This window comes from Phoca vitulina, unplaced genomic scaffold (assembly GCF_004348235.1).
Source record: "Phoca vitulina isolate PV1807 unplaced genomic scaffold, GSC_HSeal_1.0 scaffold14, whole genome shotgun sequence".
NCBI classification, from domain to species: domain Eukaryota; kingdom Metazoa; phylum Chordata; class Mammalia; order Carnivora; family Phocidae; genus Phoca; species Phoca vitulina.
Genome location: NW_022589717.1, coordinates 8,732,388 through 8,755,359, shown reverse-complemented (window position 1 = coordinate 8,755,359; position 22,972 = coordinate 8,732,388). Strand labels below are relative to the sequence as shown.

General features: G+C 35.3%; 1 long non-coding RNA gene across 2 annotated transcripts in view; it reads right to left on the bottom strand.

Annotated features, from left to right (window-relative positions):
- Positions 1-11,848: 11,848 nt before the first annotated feature.
- Positions 11,849-22,972, bottom strand: part of LOC116637454 — a 198,970-nt gene continuing 187,846 nt past the window's right edge. For both annotated transcript variants that reach the window (XR_004300478.1, XR_004300477.1), the window contains exons 10-11: positions 21,126-21,189; positions 11,849-14,563 (exon numbers count right to left, since the gene is read on the bottom strand). This is a non-coding gene — a long non-coding RNA (uncharacterized LOC116637454). The remainder of the gene's footprint in view (positions 14,564-21,125; positions 21,190-22,972) is intronic.

The window sequence follows — 22,972 nt, the reverse complement described above, 5'->3', positions numbered from 1 at the left end:
ATTGCTTGTTTTGATCTAGGACCCTGCACTTTGATCTGTCCTTACTTTGAAGATGATTCTAAAAGAAAATTTCAGATATACTCAGGTAACAATATTTGCATAAAAGACCCAGAACTCCCAACTGAAAGAGATATCATTCCAGTACAAAAAAACATACTTTAAACTGATTCATGTTTTCACAGACAGTGATGATGATCCAAGCTATAGTCTTCTTCTCCAAGAGGTACAGAAGTCCTTTTCTGATATGTAATTGAATGTGTTTTGGCAATTTATTAAGCTTCCGGGGAGATTTTTGATAACGAGTCAGGAAGCAATACTTACAGAGATTTGGACACTTGATAGATTTTCACACTGATAACTTTTTATATTTTAGGAATAAAGATTTCTAATTGTCAATTCAGATTCTCCCCTGTCTGCTACACAAAATGAGCTTGCTTGAATATTTTGTATTGCTGTCAGAAAAGCCGGGATAATGTTCATGCCAGATATTTTAGCTATAAACATTACTTTAAAAATATCTTAAATCCTCCCTACTCATCAAGCAAATTTTTTCTAAGTCTTAGACCACAGCTACTTGATGCAGAAGCTTTCCAGATACCATTCCCTAAAATGAAAACCCACACAGAGAAAAGAAAGATCTCTTATCTTTACATACTTTACATATCTTTGTAGATATTTTGTAAATTTTGAAGTGTGTAATAAATTGTAGCTTGTGTGGCTGCTCATCTCACTAAACTGGGTACCTTGCATAATACCGTAGTGATTGCTGTGCTAAGCTGTACTGCAATGCAATTAATACATATTCATTGTATTACTGAGTGAATACATGATCAGCAAGATATTAAAATAATAAGTTTACCAAATTTTAAAAAAAGAAAATTTTTTCATGCCCTGTTCAATGCTTTTATGTGAAATGTGGTGATTAGAGTCCAGAAAAGGAATCTTAAAGTTAACTAGAATGACAGAGGCCATATATATATATATATTTTTTTTTTTTTCTTTAAAGAAGGAAGATGGTTCTTTTGTGTTTACTGTGATGTCTTTAAATTACAAAATAAGCCAACAGGCTTAAAGAACCACAGAAGAAGTTCTAGGATTTTCTCATTAACTTTGCCATGCTCATTAGTCTTTGAATTAGGACTTTGCTCCTGTCTTTTTTTTAAAACAAAGATTTAGTTGCAATTTATAGAAGTGAGGAGGAAATAAGATACAGTGAGAATTGATGAGGGAGATTGCACTGCTGAGAACCTTGGTTTATAGTGGTGATAAACATAAGTCAAAGAGTCCAACAATCTTGAAATTGATTTTTATGCAATGAACAGATGGTGAACCACATAAAAATACTTAAAAGTAAACACTGTAATATGGAGAAATACTTATGCTATTATGTTAATTGCAAAAGGAGGATACACACTTTTACGATCATTACTCATACATAAAACGAATATTTATCAACCCTACTATGTGTGTGGTGCTTTATTAGTTGCTAGGAACACAGTGATGGCTAAGACAGAAAGAGTCTGTGCTTTTTAGTCTACAACCTCTTCAGGGTGGGGGCAGGGGTGGGAGGCTGAATGAATGCAGACAATTAAACAGATATTCAACACGAAATGTTTTAAGTCTTAGAAGGGGGAATTACATGGAGCCTCAATAACCCCTGTATAGAAATGAGTCTAAATCAAAAACCCAAAGAAGGCCCCTAGGACGAAAAACTCATAAATGCCTTTGGATTATTTTTTAAAAATAGGTGGGATGTCAAGTGATCTAATTGTGATTGAGTTGGGGAGTAACAACCACAGGTAGAGAGGATTCTGATTTATTTTTTTAAATTTTTTGTAGATTTCAAATTCTTCTTAGTGAACATAGCTTTTATAATGGGAACAATAAAGATTGAAATAACACAATAACAATAAAGGGATATAAGTTAATTTAGATACAAAGACAATACTCAATGATATTTATGGTGGAATTTACACAGGAAGAATTTCCAGTAGAGCTGTTAGATACTGGGTAAAATGTGCCTGCATGTCTGTTGATTTTATTCTGCAGGACTGGGTGCAACAAGGGATTTAGCCAGAAAACAACATTAAAATAGCCCCTAGATGTCAAACCAAGAAGTCTACTGCCCCTCTTCACAGTTGGTCTTCCTCTGTCTATCTGTCTGTCTTTCTCTCAACACTTTTAGCATCTGCTATTCACATTGCCCTTTTTCATTTTCCTCTGAAGAATATTATTGTTATCTGCCAGTTTTATGTATTTATTTGTTATGCAAATAACTTCTTTAATAATAGTTCTTTTTCTCATTTATATTTGCGATATTTGGTATAGAAATGTGCTTGATTAACTTTTTATATTATTGATAAAATTTTTGGAATATTGAAACTTTCCTCAAATGCTCAATGTATTTAAAAATCTTAAAGATAATTTCCAATTCAAATTGAAAAACAAAACAATAACTTTCCAAATGAGAATTGTATAATTATAAAATGTTGTAAATCCCTATTTTCCACATAGTAGATATTGAGTAACTTAGTTTTAAAGACTGGTAGAATACATACATATATACATAAATGCTTACATATCATTTTTATGTACATTAAAATTTTTGCCAGATAAAAACTTACCCTTTAACTTCAAAATAATCATGAGTCTGATGTTACAAGCTTATTCAGCAAAATCAATCACAATGATGTTGAGTATACTTAGGCTCATTGTATATAATTATGTAAAAGATGCTTAATCTAGTTGTGTACCCCTTGGCATTACTAAAGCCATGAAAGACATTTAGATAAAAACTTCACCACAATATAATTTTATGTGCTTTAAAATCATGAAATCATGCTAAAAAAATGAATGCGTTATTTTATCTCTTCAAAAATGTTGCTTTATCTGCCTTTAAAGCAGGGGAATCATCTCTGAGACTGGGAAATGAGTGAACTCCTTGTGGTGCATGCAATTCACTTAAGCTGTGGTCATGCCCTTTATATAATATAGAGATTTCACCTTTTTGTTTGGCCCTTTATGGATACCTGAAAGATGCTTCCTACATTGCACTTTCCTTATTAAGAAACAGCAGTGGGAAATGAATGGCTAAAGTGAATCCTGAAGTCAGAACAGTATCCCCAAACTAAAATTAGGAAGAAAATGCTCCAAAAACAAGTGATGGGAAAAACAAGAAAAGAGGAAACCACACTTACTCAGCACTCTCTGTTGGGTTGTTACCTCATCATCATAGAGAAGTCAAACACATCCGGTAAAACAAGAGCCACCATCATAGTAAAAATTAATGGGATTTTTAAATTACCAAAAATTATTAACAAGATAAATATCTATATTTTATTAATTTCAGAAAATCTTGTATCTAATCTTAATTCTTCTTTGTTGTGCAAATACCACATTAATATTAATGAATATCTGGAAATCATGTGATATATATATGTAATTAGATAACACAGATCATAAAATTTATTTCCAATTTTTGAGTATTGATTTGGGTAAATACAATAATCAAATTCAACAATACTTCAGAACTTTAGGTCTAAATTCAAATAATAAACCAGTACCTAAAACAAGTATTTTGTGTGGATAATATACATTTGAATCATATGAAAATGCTGTTTTCACAGGTCAGAATTAGTTAAAAATTATTATTTTTATATGGCATAACACATATTTTAAATTAACAGACTTTTTAGTACAGTTTTAGATTTATAAATTGGGTAGCTAATACAGAGAATTCCCATATGCCCCTTGCACCAACCACAGCTTCCCCTATTACTAACACCCTATATTAGTGTGGTACATTTGTTACAATTAATGAACTGATATTGTTACATTATTATTAACTACAGTTCATAGTTTACATTAAGGTTTATTCTTGATGTGTACAGTTCTATGTGTTTGATAAATGAATGTCATGTATTTACCATTAGAATGTCATACAGAATAGCTTAACTACCCTAAAAATCCCCTTTGCTTCACCTATTAATCCTACACTCTCCCCAAAACCCTACCAACCACTGATCTTTTTACTCTAATTTTCATCTTACCAGAATGTCATGTAGTTGTAATCATACTGTATGTAGTCTTTTCAGACTGTTTTTTTTTTTTAATTAACAATAGGCTTTTAACATCCTTCCACATCTTTTTGTGGCTTGATAGCTCATCTTTTTTATTGCTGAATGATATCCCCTTGTATGGATATATACATTTTGCTTTTCCATTCAACCTATTGAAGGACATCTTGGTTGCTTCCAGTTTTGGACAATTACACATAAAATTGCTATAAGCATTAATTCGTTTATGTGTGGATAGAAGTTTTCAAAGCCACTGGATAAATACCTAGGAATGAGATCGTTGCAGAGAAAGAATATATATATAGAGAGAATTTATATAGAGAGAAAATATATAGAGAATATATATAGAGAGAGAATATATAGAGAGAATACATATAGAATATGTATATATGTATATATAATATATACATATTCAAACTATTCTCTACTCAGGTATATAGGATCTCTGTAAATCTGTACACCAAGTTTTTATTTCTAGCAATCATATTTTTATTTCTGGAACTTCTATTTGTTTCTATTTCAATATGCCTAGTCATCCTTAATAGTCACTTGTCACTTATTTGTATGTCTTACTTCATCCATTTAAAAAAAAAACATTTTATTCATAACTATTCTGTAGCCTGTACCTGAAAGTTCCAATATCTGTAGCCTGGAATGCGGGGAGGGGGGAATATAACCATATTAATTGTTTCTGCTGACATATACTTGTGGTGACTTCCCTTCTTGCATGCTTAGTCATCTCTATACGTTCATTTATTAATCTCAATTTTAAGGATCTTATGAACTTAATTGGCAATGCTTTCTTCTAGACAAGATTTTTACCTTCTAGAAGACAAAAGTTGCCTCTGTGCTGGAAGTCTTCAATCCCATTTAAGGGTCTTGATCAATAAGGGATGCTTCAAACTCAGCTCAAAAACCTTGCCCTGGCCTGAGGACCAATGCTCAAATGCAGAACTACTTTTGGCATCTATTCCCAAGATAACTCCATTTCTTCACACATCTTACCACTCTGTTTCAACTCAGACACAGATCTCAGATGATAACGATAAGGAGGAAAAGAAGGAAGAAGAATTTGAATTTGCAGGGCCCATGGAGACCTATGTTATACAGGCATGTCATTGTCAAAAGACTTTTATTTTGAAAGTGGTTTTCTGATATAGGAAGTTTTATCAAAATATCTAGTCTACCAGAAGCAGACATCCCCCAAAGATTTTTTCAGAAGTCACGTTGCATTATCTCACAATAGGCAAATTGATCAACTACTCCCAATAATTTAATATAAGGTTCCTTTAATTCTTGCATATTCCATCAGTTGACAATAGAAATGTTGATTGTAAATATAATACCTTACATTTTAATTTACATTAAATTGAATTTTGACTGTTTCATTTGAGTCAACATGTTTTTTGAATTGTAATTCTTTCATTGAATGAATTGGTAATTCCTCTCAGCATTTGATCATCTGCAAATTTGATTAAGTTAATAAAGAGGGGAAAATTGACGGGGGCTTCTGACACCCTCCCCCAGCTCAGCACTAGGACTGTTATAGAATTAGGAATCAAGCTCTGAAAATGCTAAAGTCTAGGAAAAGTCCCTAGGGGAGGCTTGTGACCAAGTGTCCTCAGGCAGGCGAGGGCAGATTGCCATGAGAGGGTGGGATGGAGGATTTTTAATTTATGTTTTTCTCTTTTTGCCAGATAGCCTTTGGCGGATTATTTTCTAGATTTGTACCACTGTAGTACAGAAAAAAAAAAAAAAATCAGAAAACTGAATCCCTTAATACATTAAAAATGACACAATATTGTTAAGTTCAGTATTTTTCAGGAATTCAATAAAAATTCAACATCATCAATGTACTTCACCATGTAAAAACACTATTTTAGGCACTGGGATCAAAACAGAAAATAAACAGAAATGCCTTCATGGAGTTTACATTTGATGAATAAACTGATAATGACCGTGACACTTAAATTTGGCTTTTAAGTGCCGTTATGTATCTTTCCTCATATAATTTTCACAGCACCAATAAGAGTTCTGTGCTAGTGTTGTTTCTCCTTCGCCAAAGAAGATCTGAAAGACAAACAGATTAAGAAACTCGCCTGAAGTCACACAATTTGTGAGTGGTAGAGTTCAGATTCCAACTGTGCAGTCTCCTCCAGAACTGTACTTGGAACTGGGAATTCAATTGATGAGTTATCATTTATTCCCATCAGAATACAAAAATGAAAGAGGAGAATGACAACACATGCTTCTGAAAAGTGGGCAATATAAGAATTCTAGAGCACCTAAACTGGTTCAGCCATTCTGTGAGGCTATAGTGAAGGTTTTGGAAACCTTAAAGGGGTGTAGACCCTGTGATCCAGTGCTTGAACTCTAACGTTCACACAGGGTTATGCTAGATATTTATTGATGTAGGAAAGATGTTAGGGTTCGAAGCCAATGGCCAAGAAAGAATTCCTGAGACGTCTTTGGTGCAAAAAAGTGATGTTATTAAAGCATGGGGACAGGACCCGTGGGCAGAAAGAGTTGCACTGGGTCGTGAGGAGTGGTCCATTATATACTTTCAAGTTGGGAGGGGTTAGGGATAGCGTAAGTCTCTAAGGAATTTTGGAAGCAAGGTTTCCAGGACCCTGATGGGGCTAGCTATTGTTCAGAAAAGGTCATTGATTACTGTCTAATAAAACCTTGGTCATGAGACCCTTCAGATATGTATCGGTGGGTCATATGCTTGGGTAATGATTGCCAACATGTATCTTGGGTGGGGGGAGGTAGAGATAAAGGAATTTTCCAAAGGAATTTTTTTATGTTAAAGTAGACTTACAGGATCCTGGGGGTTTGGCTAAGATCGCCTTTTGTCCTTAGCAAAGTGTCAACATCCAGGCAGTTGAGTCCCTAGGGGAATGTCACTCTGCCCACCTCAAGGACTTGTCAATGGGCTGCAAGTAGTAAAGAAATTTAATAATATTTCTTCTGTTTTTGTTTCCCACATCATTTATCCTGGTGTTGTAGGAGGGTGAAGGAAGTAGAAGATAACTCCGATGTCCATCCATAAAGTAACGAAGAGAACAATGACCTGAATGTTGCTAAAAAGCAACAAACTAGAGGCATATTCGGTAATAATATTCAGACCTCAAAATCATAGTGTTGAGTTAGGAGAGTAGGAAACAGAATAATGCATCACTTATGTTAAAATACAGATAAACACGTAGATATTTAAAGGAAGCTTTTAAGGGTGTACTTCAAACATATAAGCAAGCGTGAGTAGGGTGAGAATGGAAATCAGGGGAAGAAGGAAAAGTAAAATGAAGCAAGCATATGATTTCCTCAGACTGAGGAGAACAATAAGCTGTGAGCTAAGAAATGTGATTAGCTCCATTCTGCATGTGAAGGCCAAATGAACAAATCAATCAACCAATCAAGAAAATAAAATCCCTTAGCTAAAGTTAATTAGAAAATAAGTACATTAAATTTTTTCCCCAAAATTTTACTATGAATCCAACATTTTCTTTTCTGCCACACTCCCTTTTGCAGCCTATTCCTCTTCTATACTTTTAATCCATCCTAAAGGCTTGACAGGGTTAACTTCATAACTCAAAATAATTCAGAGAGAAAGTGTCATTGAATTATAAAAAGGAAGCATTCTGCATCACTCAGAATTTTTTATGGCAATGTAAATTCTTTTCATTCAAAAAGCATCTTTTAATATTTTAATTAGGATACTGTGTTATATGAAAGGAACATCTGATTTTAGAAATGCAAATGAGGGTAGGCTAGGAAACAAAGGTACAGAATTAAAAAGGTAATATGCAGTTCAGCAACCAGCAATGAAGAGAAAGAATGTGGGGAAGGATCAAGGAAATAACCTGATTTTTGAAGTGAAAATTGTACTAGTATTTTTCAAATTTAGCAATTTGACAAGGTTAATGACAGTTTTAATATACTTTTTACTATAAAATGCAATAATTATCAGTGGGTAATAAACTTGAAATCAATCAAACTGCCTGTATTTATTGACGGCAACAGGAAGCAGTTACCCACCCTGCACAGGTTCCTGAGGGCCCCACAGGCTGGCTGAGTTGGGAGGAGTGGCCGTTCACTCACCATCCGGGCTTCCTTTTCCCCTTTCCCTTTCTGCCCACTGCTACAAAACAAAGAAGGCATTGATTGTAGACCATGCTATGAAATAGAGCTGAATTTCACAGCTTTCTCCTTTTAAACACGAGGGAATTGAGTCTCTGAAAGGAGAAACCCCTTGGCCAAGTGACAAAAAGGAGTGGGACTAAAATTCAGGTCTGCACTCGAGGAGTCCATGCTCTCATAAATGAGAGCACACTGCCCTGGGACTGTAGACCTAGGACTTCTTCACTCCCACAGGAGACATTTGGCCACAGTCTTTTCTTTTCTTTCTTTCTTTTTCTTTTTTTTTTCAATTAAACTTGTGTTGTTTCTTTGTTGCTGACAGGAAAGGAAACCAGACTAGAAGAAAAACTTCAAAAAAGTCATGGAGTTCTTTCTCAATGAGGAGAATAACTGTGAGGCCACATTATTCAAGAGAGATATTCTAGTAAAAAGTAACAACAGAAGTGAAAGAAGAAAGAGAAAGACATCCTGAAGCCATAAGAAGTAAACGAAGGAGGTGAATGAAGAGCTACACGGACCAAGGCAGAAAATGTTCCCTGGAATGGATTCATATTGGCAATAATGCTTAGCCCCCCTGTCCTACATGTCTGCAGATCTGTGGCTGTGTTGTTTACTCATCAACAAATTCCTTTATGCCCAACCCTACATCCATTATCCAGGCCCCACTGGCTGAGGAGGGCAAGAAAGAATAGAATGGGATAATGGAAACATGGTTTGCAAATTGCACTCAGATTAGGGATTAAAAACTATACAGGTTTAGCAAGGGAACAATCTATAACCTCACATTTCAGGTTCAAATTCTGAATTGCTTTCTCTCAGTGAGAAAGGGACAGGTGGGGCTAGGTAGGGAGAGATAGGTAGGGGGCTACAGAATCAGGCTCACAGAAATGCCAAAAATGTGGAGGTGTGGGGAAACCAGAGATAAGGGAACACACAGGCCACCCTGCCCTAGACATGTGGGGTGGGTGTCCTCTGTTATGACAGTCACCTGTGACCAACAAAGAATAACCAGACCCTAAGAAGAAGTAAGCCACTGAAGATGTTCTCACCAGTCCTTACTCAAGCCAAGACATCACAAGAAAGTTAAGGTCACAAGCTCCCTGGTCAGTTCTAAATAAAAGACTGTCAGTGGAGGCCCATGTTGGCTACCCTGTCGGGACCCCTGTCACTCTTGAGAGCCTTTTCTGTATCTTCACTTAATAAAATTCTATCACTTTACTCACTCTCCTTTGTCTGCAAGATTCATTCTTCGACTCCGTGAGATGAGAACCTAGCTCTTCTGCTTCATCAGAACCATTGTTGAACTCCATGGTTAACTTCTATATTGAATCTTGAATTAGTTATTAAGAAAAAAAAGCAATTGACTTACAAAAGAGCTATTTGTCAATATGGTAATGATCTGTGTGCAATGTATGGTTTACAATGAGACTGGATGTTATAATAGGTTATATCTGTTCTTTAGGATCATATAGATTGTGGTAAAATACTTAACATCCTGGAACTCACATATTTACTTGTGAAATAAGAATAACAATACATATCTCAGAGAATTTTTGTGAAGGTCAGTTTAGATGAATATAAAAAAGTACTCTGCGCAACACTTGGCATATGCAGTGGCCAGTGAGCATTGCCATTAACAGTAGTAGCAGTGCTAATAATATTGTATGAAGTATGTAGAGTAAGGGAAAATCATATAGTATATTCTGTGGTTCAAGGGTCTATCCCATTAGTAAGAGCTAAGATATAATACAAACAAAAATAGGCTCAATTCACATGGCATTGATTACTGAAGTCTTCAGAATGAATGAGTTCCTCAAGTGAAGAAACGCCAGAGAGAAGACTGAGCGCCACATCCTGGGAATTGCTCAGTGTGAAGAGAGGAGAACAAAAATCAGTCATAGACTTAGGAAGTCAACCTAGATAGGTCAGAGTTACAGAGACCTAGAAAGAAGATTTAGACAGATGGTATTAACAGAGTCAGAAAAATGCAGCCAGAGAAAGAGGACCGAGAAATGAGAGAAAAGGAGCTATGGTTTTGAAAGAACAAGGAGCTTTATTTGTAAGTAACATATATCATAAGGAATATTTTTGTATACTTTTAATTAAAAAGGACTGTCTTTGCTATGAAAAGTAAGCTAAGTAGAATAAGGTGAACTTTGAAAGAAAACAGTTCACCAGTTTGTATAAAACTAATTTTCTTTATTTTTTTTATTTTTATTTTTATTTTTTTTAAAGATTTTATTTATTTATTTGAGAGAGAGAGAATGAGAGACAGAGCGCATGAGAGGGGGGAGGGTCAGAGGGAGAAGCAGACTCCCCGCGGAGCAGGGAGCCCGATGCGGGACTCGATCCCGGGACTCCAGGACCATGACCTGAGCCGAAGGCAGTTGCTTAACCAACTGAGCCACCCAGGCGCCAAAAACTAATTTTCTTTAGAAGTTAATTCATTACAATAGAACTTATGATAATAAAAACAAAAAAAAAATCAATGTTTCATAATAGGGACTGCATAGATGAATTAGGGTGTATCTCTCATTGGACTGTGATGCAACCATTTCCAATAATGATGTAACACAAAAATGTAAGATTCAAATGCATACATATGTGACCAGATACATATATGTATGCATATACATAATAAAAGGAATAAAATAGAACACATTGCAGTGTTATCATTGAGATGAGAAATGTTTCCTTCTATGTATTTGTAAAAATTTCTGAGGGTTCCAAATTCGTGAATTCCTGTAATAGTAAGAAAAAAAGCATTAAAAAAAAAAACCATAATTAAACTCTGCATGTACAGCAGCACCGCTCACACTAAACTTGAGTCAATGGAAATGGCTATAAGGAAACCATGTTTCTCAAATATCTGCTGCAGGTCTGTGACTGAAATTGGACAAAATTAGGCCAAAACAGTTCTTTAAGGACAATGTGGTCCATACCTTCTAAATTCCCTGCAACAGACAGCTAGCGGGGCTTCCACAGTCAGTAAAGCAAAGATGTAGGGTGATTCCCTGAAAAGCCCATCCCACATGTAAGGGGGGTGGAGTGTGACTGCAGCACAGATAAAAGCTGCTTCCTCTTCTCCAGCATACCTGTCCACACACTGCTCACTTACACAAAACCATCAGCAAAACCTTTTACGTGATGAGAGTGCAGAGAAAGATACTCAGATCTGTAATATTGAAACCACCAAGACTTTATATTTCCCAAAGTAACAATTTATAACTCACACATATTAATTTTTACTTCAAGTATTTAGCTTTATGTGTATCCACCACATTGAAAAAAAAAAATAGATTACTCTGTGCCCCAATTTTATCACAATAAGAAGAACTGAATAACTTACAAGCCCAGTCTTCTCTGGTGAGTTATGAACAAGTTCGCCTTTCCAAGAAGAAAATTAAATTCCTACTGCATCTGGTAACTCTTGCTAAAATATTTTATTACTGCTGTTAAGAGGTTTAGAATAATGGAGGCAGTGTTAAAGTAAGTATACTATCTTCATTTTCTGTCTCTTTAATTGTTGAATTGTCTATTTTACCACCAGGGTTTCATGGTTTATTTAATGTCAATTCATGAAACAGAAGCTAAGGGAGAGCATGTACTATTAGGAACATGTAACCCCCCAAACAGTCAAGAAAATATAAGCGATCATCTCAAATGAACCATACTTATATTTATTTTCACAGCAGATAAGCTTGCAAGATCCAACACATGTTCAAATCTAACTATCATCGGAGAAACAGTACAAGTTGGTTTAGACTTGGTCATAAAGAGAAGTAGAAATCAGTAAATGCAGAGGATACTTAAAGAATTACTGAGCATATAAATTACATCTCTCTCTGTTTTTAACTGCAAATCAAGGTTTTACTGAATTTTAAGACAAGCTGAAATGTCTCAGTTAATTTTACCAGAAATACACCATTTTCAATATCAATAGGCATCCAGATTAATTCACCGGAAAGATATGTAACATCTGCTCTGTGGAAGGCACTCACACCAGTGTGTCAATGGCAAGAACTTCTGATCCAATATTCCAGTGCTTCAGCGGGTGAGAACAACCTCCAATATTTTTAACAGGCCCCTGTGTCAAACAGAGGACATTAATGTCTTCCTCAGGTTGGGCGGTGGAAATGCTTTCTAATAAATCAAAGCAAAAGAATAACAATAGGTATTTGTGAGCATTTGTGTTCTTGGGTATTGATGTGACTCTAGATTAAATTCTTCAACAGCATGACCATTGGAAAAAAATTATGATATTTGTTTTTGCTACAAAATAAACTGCGAATTCACAGGGCCTGAGTCAAGTTGCTGATTAAATTTAGTAGCATTTCCTGTTCATCTTTTATGTACAAATTACAGCCTGGGTTAGAAAGGTGAGTAAATCATCATTCTCAGCAGTAGGAGACACTTTTTTTGCCTGGTGGGCAAAAGTAGGAGAACAAACACAAAACTGATCACATTTTAAAAAGGATTAATCATTGATGACAGTATTTGAGGGGCAATATTTACAAGAAAATTCACATAACCAAGAGACTGTATATGTTTATGACACCAGAAAAAAAAATCATAATGGCGTTAATGGCATTTGAAGTGAAACCCAGAGATAAAAGTTTGAAGTAGCAGAAGGACTGCATCTTAAGGAGATTAATCAACAGTGGGTTATTATGGATGAATAAAGAAGGCAAAAGAAGTAAACCTGAAAATTGCATTTGGAAGAATTTTTCAAAGAATTCGGGAATTAGGAGGCTCTACAGTAGAGGAAATGGACTTAAAATGGAAATGTGGGGATAAAATATTGACACATGGTAGACATAGAATTTGAATTGATTAAATATAAAGAAAATGGGAGAAGGATAATAGCTCTGGCCTTAATACACTAGATTTATTTACAGAAATGAGAAAGTCCAGAGGAATAGCACATTGTGGAAAACACTGAGGAGAGGAAATGAATGGATTTGTTTTTTAACCTGCCCAGTCTCAGTTCTTTGTAGGGTTTTCCAAGGTAGATCATCAAGGAGACTGAAATGCAGGTCTAGAAATACAATTTCAGGATTCATTGATGCTTACAGCATGAGAATAGATGAGATTCCCAAGAAAGAAAGTCCCACAGAAAGGGTAAGTTGAAAGATAGAAGAAAGTTATTTGAGGGCTAAACCTAAGGGACAATGTCTGCTAAAAGATATGAAACTATGATAATGTAAATCAATGTGATTCCCATTTTTGCTGGCCAGTACTTGTCAATGAAATTGTTGTTTTATTGATATTCAACTCAGTGTGAGACAATTCAATGAGGTTTACAATTTTATTGAGAATTTCACAGCCTGTGGAATGTCCCTCAGGTGATAAAAAGTATTGGAATACAATTCTATGGTACTGATGGGGTAACTTTTATTTTCTTCTAACTTGATAGCAATAAATAAATTCTAGCCCTTGTGTAACATATTATGAAACATAAAAACTTAGAAGTGCCAAGCAAATTTTTGTCCACTGGGCGTATTCTTATCCAACGGCAACAATTTTTCATTGATCTGATAAGCTATCATTCATCCTTGTTTCCCTAAGATAGAACCAATTTTGTTTTATTTTCACCTAAGCAAAGGGAATTTCACTGGGTAACCATATTCCTTTCATGAACAAAAGATTTGTCAGAGTTCACTCTTCCCATACAACATTGAAGGTAAAACACTAATATATGAAAAGTAACGGTACTTAATAATAGCAACAACAACATAAGCTGCAATCCCTCCCAAAACACTGGCTTGGAAGAAAAGAGCCTGCAGTAGCAGGAAAATTCCTCCTCTGAATTTTCTTCTCAGCTACTATGTCTGCGAATGTCCTAGAACCAGTTCTGTCACAATACCAGGGAGACTACCTCTTTCCTGCCTCCGCTATTCGTCTCATGAAGGCATCACACCTCAAAATGGGATTTCCTGCTCATGCCCCTGCTTGTTGAGCCACAATGTCCTCTCCTCCTTCTGGCTCACATGCTTCTGGTTTCTACTTCATTCTCAGACTGCTGGGTTTCGGGAGCACCCGCAAAGTGGGAGGAAGAAATCTTCATTCAAGGTGTGACATATCCTTGTTATCAAACCAACAAAATACTGCAGCCCATATTTTAAAACAAATTTTTAGAGTCTCTTCTAAAATTACACATTTGGGATCACAGTTCTTTCCTTCCAATACTCAAGTATAAGATCATGGGAGCTAGGCAAGATGTTGACTGGGGGACACACTTTCAAAGAACATCTCAAAGTCCTGTGTCCTCTTTGACACAGTATCTCTATGCCCTTCTCTCTTCACTTAGAAGAAATTTTTTCCCCCAAAATGCTCTTTAATTGTTCCTGGGAAGAAAAAGAAAATAATTCTGTAAGTCTGACTTATTAGACTTTTAACATTAAGGATAAAATCTCAGGGTGAATATAGCTTAATATTAAAAATTAAGGAAAAAAGAAAATCTGCTCATATTATCATCATCATCACTATCACCGTTGTCATTGCCATTATTCCCAATTGCAGTAATATGAATTATTGTTCCATTTTTTCACCCCCTCCCTGTAATAGGATTACATCCAAACCTTTTGTATCATAACTCTGCAGTGGTGCTTCCCCATAGGGTAGGGGAGATAGCCGTCCTTACCCTGATAACTTTGGACTGAGCCTTGTGACTTCCTTTGGATAATCTTTTTTTTTTTTTTTTAAGATTTATTTATTTATTTGACAGAGAGAGACACAGGGAGAGAGGGAACACAAGCAGAGGGGAGTGGGAGAGGGAGAAGCAGGCTTCCTGCCAAGCAGGGAGCCCGATGTGGGGCTCGATCCCAGGACCCTGGGATCATGACCTGGGCCGAAGGCAGACGCTTAACCAACTGAGCCACCCAGGTGCCCCTAATATCATATACTTTACTTATTTTTTTTTAATTTTTTTAAAGATTTTATTTATTTATTTGACAGAGAGAGACAAAGTGAAAGAGGGAACACAAGCAGAGGGAGTGGGAGAGGGAGAAGCAGGCTTCCCGCTGAGCAGGGAGTCCAATGCGGGGCTCGATCCCAGGACCCCGGGACCATGACCTGAGCCGAAGGCAGATGCTTAACGACTGAGTCACCCAGGTACCAGAGCCAGACTACCTTTAAAGATTGGCTCCTCCACTTTCCAATCTGTAGGACCTAGCAGGCGAGCTACCGGCCCCCAGAAGAGGAGAATTATGGAAATGCGAGGAGAAAGTCTTTTTCCCCATTTCCATCCCTTATTGTAGAACATCTTGGGCATTTGATAGGGCAGGGCAGCCACTCTTGCCGTATGTCATTGTCCTGTGGAACAATATTCAAATAACAGGTACAGTCAACAGAGATATAAATGGGGCTCCTGGCCTCAGAGCAAAACAGCAAAAGGTGATTTTTTTTTTTTTTTTTTTTTTGCACATGGGAGACCACTAGCTTTGGGGTATTTCAGAATTAACAGTCTTCAGTAAAGGGCAGATACTGCTACTGAATAGGTAGAACCTCAGAGCTAGTAAAATTCATGAGTTGATATTAAGGTGGTGAAGCCTTAGAAAGATGTGTTACACTATATTTATCCTTGAATAAATTTAATTCATTTCAACAAATATTTATCAAGCATTTACTATGTGTGAAGTGTTATTGATGGATAAGAATGAAAGTAGCAGACCTAAGGCAGTGTAGCTTATTAGTTTATGCTTGTTTTAAGTAAATTTCAGATGACTTAAGATTGGAAAGCATATTTCTGTCTTATCTCTTCATGCTTGGATTCAGCGTGGCTGACAGAGCCCTGGATTAGTGGCGGGTGGGATGTGTGTGTTCGGTGATATTCACTCACAGTTATCCTAACACCATCACTTATTGGCTCTATCTGCCCCACCTCAATTTTCTTACTGGTAAAAGGCAAAATTATCTTAAACGACCCCCAAATTAATATTCTCTCTAAATCTAAATTTCATAGTTGAACTTTAGAGTCTCAATCTTTTACCTTTATCCTTATTTCAGATAACCCTGACTCTGTAAATGTTATCACACCAGTGAATTAAAAGAATGCTCAGCAGTGATCTTGGAGAGGAAGCAAGTGGGATTTATCAGTCATACTCATCCAAATGTCAATACAAACATCATCAAGTTGGATTATTATAATTCCACACAGCATTAATTGAGGGAAATCCTCAAATAAATCAGCAAGTATATTACTTGTATCTCTGTGTTGTGTTACATGCATCTTACCCAAGGACCAACAGGAAAGTCAGAGAAGTGTGCTCAACGGAAGAGTTAAGTTTGAGGTGTCAACATAATGTGGAACAACCACTTAAGCAGGTACCAAACTTGATTTTTTTTTTTTATTTTGTTAAAGATTTTCATTTCTCACACAGCACAGCAGACACTACCGTTGGAAAATCTTTAAAAGAAAAAGATTTTCGCACACTATAAACACGACTTAGGCAAAGTAGGACTCATTAGCAGGGTATAGATAGCATGGACCTAATTCCACCGGAAGCTCTGTAACTATATGAAAGCTCTACATCAGAATCAGAATTAAAAGCACCTTTAATAGCAGTGGTTAAGTTCTAAACCTGTAGCGTTTTTACCTGATCCATCCAGGCCCTGAGTCTGAATTTTTTTTTTTTTTTTATTTTACTACTGAAAGATTCATTTGAAAACAGAAATTGCCATCATAATTCTGCTATTACTAAAACTGCCATCTGTTCTAATGTTAGTAAAAATAAATAGCTGATATTTAAAAAAATGAAACTTCATTTATTCGACATTTACTGTATTAGGTAGAATACACTGGAAAAAAAGAATTGCTGCTGTATAAAAATATTTCTTTCTTTCTGGGAAATAATATGTTTGTATTTTTATTTTTGTAAACCTTTTCTAATCTATACTTATACAACTATTTAAAATTTCAGTGTTAACCTACACAAAGAGAATAAACAATTTACAAAGCAACTTTATTTATAGTTTCTGTCAAAGAAGTAGTAGATCCTAATAAATTTTGAGCAGTAAAAAATATCTTCTCATGTTACCCAAAATCCAGTCTTCAATTCTTACCCCCTCCTTTTAATTTTTTTTAGGATTGTCAATTGTCAATTTATTTCCTTTAGCTTCTCAACCCTTCTGATACAGTATTCTAGAAGGGGGTCTTAAGTACACACACACACACACACACACACACACACTTTTAAGATCCCAGAATCATGTCATTCAAAATATTTGATGCAACTGTCCTTAAGACATACTTATGTTTTCTTTATACTAGGCCAAAGTGGTTATCTTTATTTTTCTAACAGGAAAAATACAAACAAAACTGGATGAAATGTTTAAATCTTGTATGTCCCTTAAGTTAAAGACCAGTATCTCTCCCTGAGGCATTTTTGCCTTTTTGTTTCAGATTAGGGCTAAATACCAATGACATAGATCATATTATGCTAGTCTCATAATATCATACCATAATATCATATAACTACTATTAACATCAGTTAAGGAAAAATAAGGACATTACAAACTAAAACATTTAATGCCATTTTAAAGAGATGACTAAGTATACCATGATATAAATTCAATAAGAACCACTGCAAATACTATATCTTATTTAATTACCACATAAATACGAGAAGATGCTATGCTGAAAATATTTAGGTTTGCAAAAATTGTTTTATTTCTTCATAAGAAAGTACTTTTTTAAAAAAATAAAGTACTAAGACAAAATAGATTTCAAGTGAGTTTTCAGTTCAGGATAAATGTATTTCACAGAAGATGGTAGGAAACAAAACAACTAACTTCTAAAACCATTTACCTACATTGGTAATATAAATACAAGGGAAGGAAATTTTTGCTTGTAGTGAGTGGTTATTTGTTCATGAGTCCTCTCCCCATAACCCCCTAAGGGGGAGGGATGGAGGGTTCTTCATTCTTTGTCATTAAGAGAACCTTAAATGTGCCTTTACAGTTTTGGGAGGCTGTTGTCTGGTTTCTGGCTTTTTTGCCTAGGAAATATATAGGACAAAGGATGGGCTGAGTTACTGCTTTAGAGCAGAATACAAGAGGTGCAATGGTGAAGAGGCAGAGTCTGTTGGGGTGAAGACTATATATGATTGTTTCCCATGAACCGTATTGTAGAGGTAGCGTGGGGTCATCTTTGGTCCTGTTTGATACAGCTTCTCTGGACAAAAAAGCTAGAGAAAAAAGGGGTTGAGAGATGCATAAGGATTAAAAAGCAGTAAGTGGGAGAGAGATTCGTTTACTTTGTTCAAAGAAATGCAGCTGGAAAAATGTCAGGGACAGAAGGAAAAAGAGTCATTACCAGGTCATCACACCAGTACCAGTTGGTTCAGAACTTTTCTTCCTCCTCTATCTATTCTTCTGCCCCATGCTCAAATTTTGAAAGAGGTCAGAAAATATCCATGGTGAGATGGGGAAAAGGAGTAGAGGAGTACTAGGTGAGAAAGGAGAAGATAAACTGGAACTCACCTTTAAAATTTTTTTTAAAAATTATTGAAGTATAGTTGGCATATAATATTATGTTAGTTTCAGGTGTATAACATAGTGATTTGACATTTATATACCTTATGAAGTGATGAACCACCATAAATCAAGCTACCATCTGTCACCATACAAAGTTGTTAACAGTATTATTAACTATATTCCCCACGCTGTACATTGCATCTCCGTGTCTTATTTATTTTATAACTGTAAGTTTGTACCCTGAATTCACCCTTTAGTCTTTTTTCCCTATTTCGTCCATCTTTCACCTCTCCCCTCTGGCAATCACCAGATTGTTCTCTGTATCTATGAGTGTGTTTCTGTGTTGTTTTGCTTGTTAATTTGTTTTGTTTTTTAGATTCCACAGATAAGTGAAATTAAATGGTATTTGTCCTTCTCTGTACGACTTATTTCACTTAAAATATGTCCATCCATGTTGGTCACAAATGGTAAGATTTCATTCTTTTTATAGCTAGTAATACTCTGATATATATCACATCTTCTTCATCCACTCATCCATCCACAATGGATACTTCAGGGTGCTTCCATATCTTGGCAATTGTAAATAATGTTGCAGTGAAAACAGGAGTGCATATATCTTTTAAATTAGTGTTTTTTTCTTTGGTTGAAATGCCCAAAAGTAGAATTTGCTGGATTATATTATAGTTCTATTTTTAATTTTTTTTGAGGAACCACCACACTGTTTTGCATAGTGGCTGCACCAGTTTGCATTCCCACCAAGAGTACGTAAGTGTTCTCTTTTCTCCGAATCCACACCATCACTTGTTATTTCTTGTCTTTTAGATAATAACCATTCTGACAGGTGTAAGGTGATATCTCCCTGTGGTTTTGATTTGTATATCCCTGATGATGAGTGATATTGAGCATTTTAATGTGTCTGCTGGCAATCTGTATGTCTTCTTTGAAGAAATGTCTATTCAAGTCCTCTGCCCATTTATAATTGGATCGCTTGCTTTTTTGATATTGAGTTGGGTGAGTTCTTTATATATTTTGAAAATTTTTATTTTACGTAGGACTGGACATTTTAACTTTTGAGTTGTGATTCAGAGGAACTAGAGAACTTTTATTGCCTAAGAAAGACAAGAAAATTCATGGAATCTGCATAAATTTTCATCAGGGGCATGGAAACAAATAACTCCACACACTGTATTTTAAGGAAATGGGAAATAAAAATAAAATCACCGTAATTGTTGCTTACAAGTGCAATCAGTTCTATTAAATTGAGAATCTAAGAGCTGATACATTTAGTAATAGCAAATGAGTCCAAAAAAAAAAAGAAAATTGGTAGAGATTTACTGCATCAAGTAATAACTAAAGAGGAACTTTTGGCTACAATTGCTTGACTTTTTTTCTTCTCATTTAATTTATTGTATTTTTTTCTTCATAGTTTGCCTTAAAACAGGAATCTTATATTTCATATCAGCCAGTTACACATTCCTGAAAATCAGATGTTCTGTGCCAAAATGCTAACTGGTACCTATTTCCTATTATGTGAAAAGGGAGAGATTATGATGCATTACACAATAATCTCAAATTCCAGAGGTTGATTTATTATAAAGCTGATGAAGCTTAACCTTGAGAGCTCCTTGCTTGAATGAGCACCTTTCAAGATCTTGGAAGAAAGCTTAGCAATAAATGCTTATAACATTAATAAATGTAGGATAATTGTGTATTCTTTTAAAGAAGACTCCTCTCAAATATTGTAAGCCATAGCTCTTACTTAGATCACTCTAGTAAAACACCTAACTTATTTCTTAAATGTAGATAAAACACAGAAAACTGTTATATGAATATGCTAGGGAATAAAATGATTAAAACTTTGTTTCCTGATTACCAAACAATTGATACAGATAGGACAAAGAGTTGCCTTTGTGTATAGCAACATCTTTCCCACTCTACTATGTTTTTTCATTTACTTATTTTCTTTTTTATAGATACCTTCTTTGATACTTTCTTGATTTTAGGAAGACCCATGTGAATCTAGTTTAAAATAAGGGTTGACTTTGCAGGGCACTCTGCAAACACCTTTAGGACAAAGTACGTGGGTAGAGAATGGTTTGCAGTAAGTGTGATATTGGCTCTTATAGCCAGAAATACCTCTAATACATGTGTGTGTCTTTTATTGACACATGCTTCCCTTTTCAAAATATTTGCATGGGATTGTCATGGTTTCCTAATTGTATTTGAAATGTAACTGAAGCGCTTTCATGCACCTTGTTTTCTAAAAATGGTTGTATTTTGCCTTCCACATGTGAATACGAAATTTCCTCTGTAAAACATCAGCTTCAAAAGGTATTGAGAGTTACATGCACTTGGTGAAGTTTAAGTATTTAAACACTAAGGGTGTTCTACTGGGAATACGGTAATAGAGATGATAGATTTGTGTAAGCTTACCTTCACTTTTAAAACTTGCTTAATGTCACTGCTTTGCAGTTATGTATGAACCTCCATGGCACCACTAAATAATAAATAGAAGAAAATAATAACAAAAAATAATGTTTATTATTTTTGAATATTTTGCTAAATCTTTTCAAACACTATTTCATATAATCTTTCTAACAATCTAATAAATGTGTATTATTAGGTCTACTTAACAGATCAGAGAACTAAGAAATTCATTAATTTGTCCAAGGGACACAACTCTTAAGTGTCAGAGCCACAAGTCAACTGCACTTCATTCAATTTATTCAAAAAGTATTTATTGAGCATCTCTTTAACACAAGATATACCAGATTGTTTTGCTTAAATTATATATCATACAACATGCACTATAGAGATTTACTTCTATAGAAATTTGCACAGGTTTTCTATTAAAAATCCTTCTTTGGTAAATATTATGCTGATGAAATCCACCATGCTCTTCTGGTGGGAATGCAAATAGTCCCAGACCTCTTGAAGAACAGTGTGACAACATTTAGTGAAATTAAGTACGCAAATACTCAAGATACAAAAATCACATTCTAGGCTATCCATGATGGGAACTGTGGATCAATTCAAGTAAATGAAGTACATACAGATACATCTAAAAACTAGTGTTGAGTGAAACAAGTAAGAAAGGATAAAGAGGATAATGTTACAGCACAGTATTACTTATATTATAAAATGTATTTAACAAAAACACATAAGTATAGTAGCATCAAAAACACTGGGCAGACTTCAAGGATCCATGTGTATTCAAAGAACTAAATTGACCTCATTAAATGATCACCAAAAAAGGAATAGGAAATAGGAATTAGAATAAAATTAAATTAAACAAGGAAGAAATTTTCCATAGAGTTATCATGATAATGTTTCACAAATTAAGAAATATTATTAACTCTAATGATTGACTTGAAATCCTAGAGGAAAAATAACCAGATTATTATGTTCCATCCTCAAAATTTTGATTCAATCTTCTGATTCAGATTGGCTTTGCTTAAGATCAAACACTACTTACGGGTTGGAATATAATGTAAAATAAGATTCAGCATGGCATTCACAGAGCCATCAATCACCAAAGACAGTCTCCTCCAGGCACTAGCCATCACTGATCTCATTTTATCAGATTATTTATTCAAGTAAGAAACATTTAATTAAATTCTCACTTGAATAGCTAGAAGTGATAGAAAACAAAGGCGTAGCCTTGGTAAACCAGTGTGTTGAAGTATAGTTTGCTTCTTTTTATAATTTAGTTAAAACAGTATTTCTCAAATGTGGTTTGCTATAAAATAGGATTCCTTGAGCAGTTTCCTGTAGTATTAATATCTGATATATAATATGACTCTTTCCTTCTTTCTCTCTCTTTCTGTTGCTCCATATATAGCTGTAACTATGGCTAAGTATAGATCTATAGATATAGGTATACATTCTTCATACAAATGCATATTCTTTTTTTATGAGACTTTTTTTTAAAAGATTTTATTTATTTATTTATTTGACACAGAGAAAGAGAGAGCACGAGCACAAGCAGAGGGAGCAGCAGGCTCCCCGCTGAGCAGGGAGCCCCATGCGGGGCTCGATCCCAGGACCCCGGGATCATGACCTGAGCCAAAGGCAGATGCTTAACCGACTGAGCCACCCAGGCGCCCCACAAATATATATTCTTTTTTTTTTTTAAGGATTTTATTTATTCATTTGACAGAGAGACACAGCGAGAGAGGGAACACAAGCAGGGAGAGTGGGAGAGGGAGAAGCAGGCTTCCCGCTGAGCAGGGAGCCCGATGTGGGGCTTGATCCCAGGACCCTGGGATCATGACCTGAGC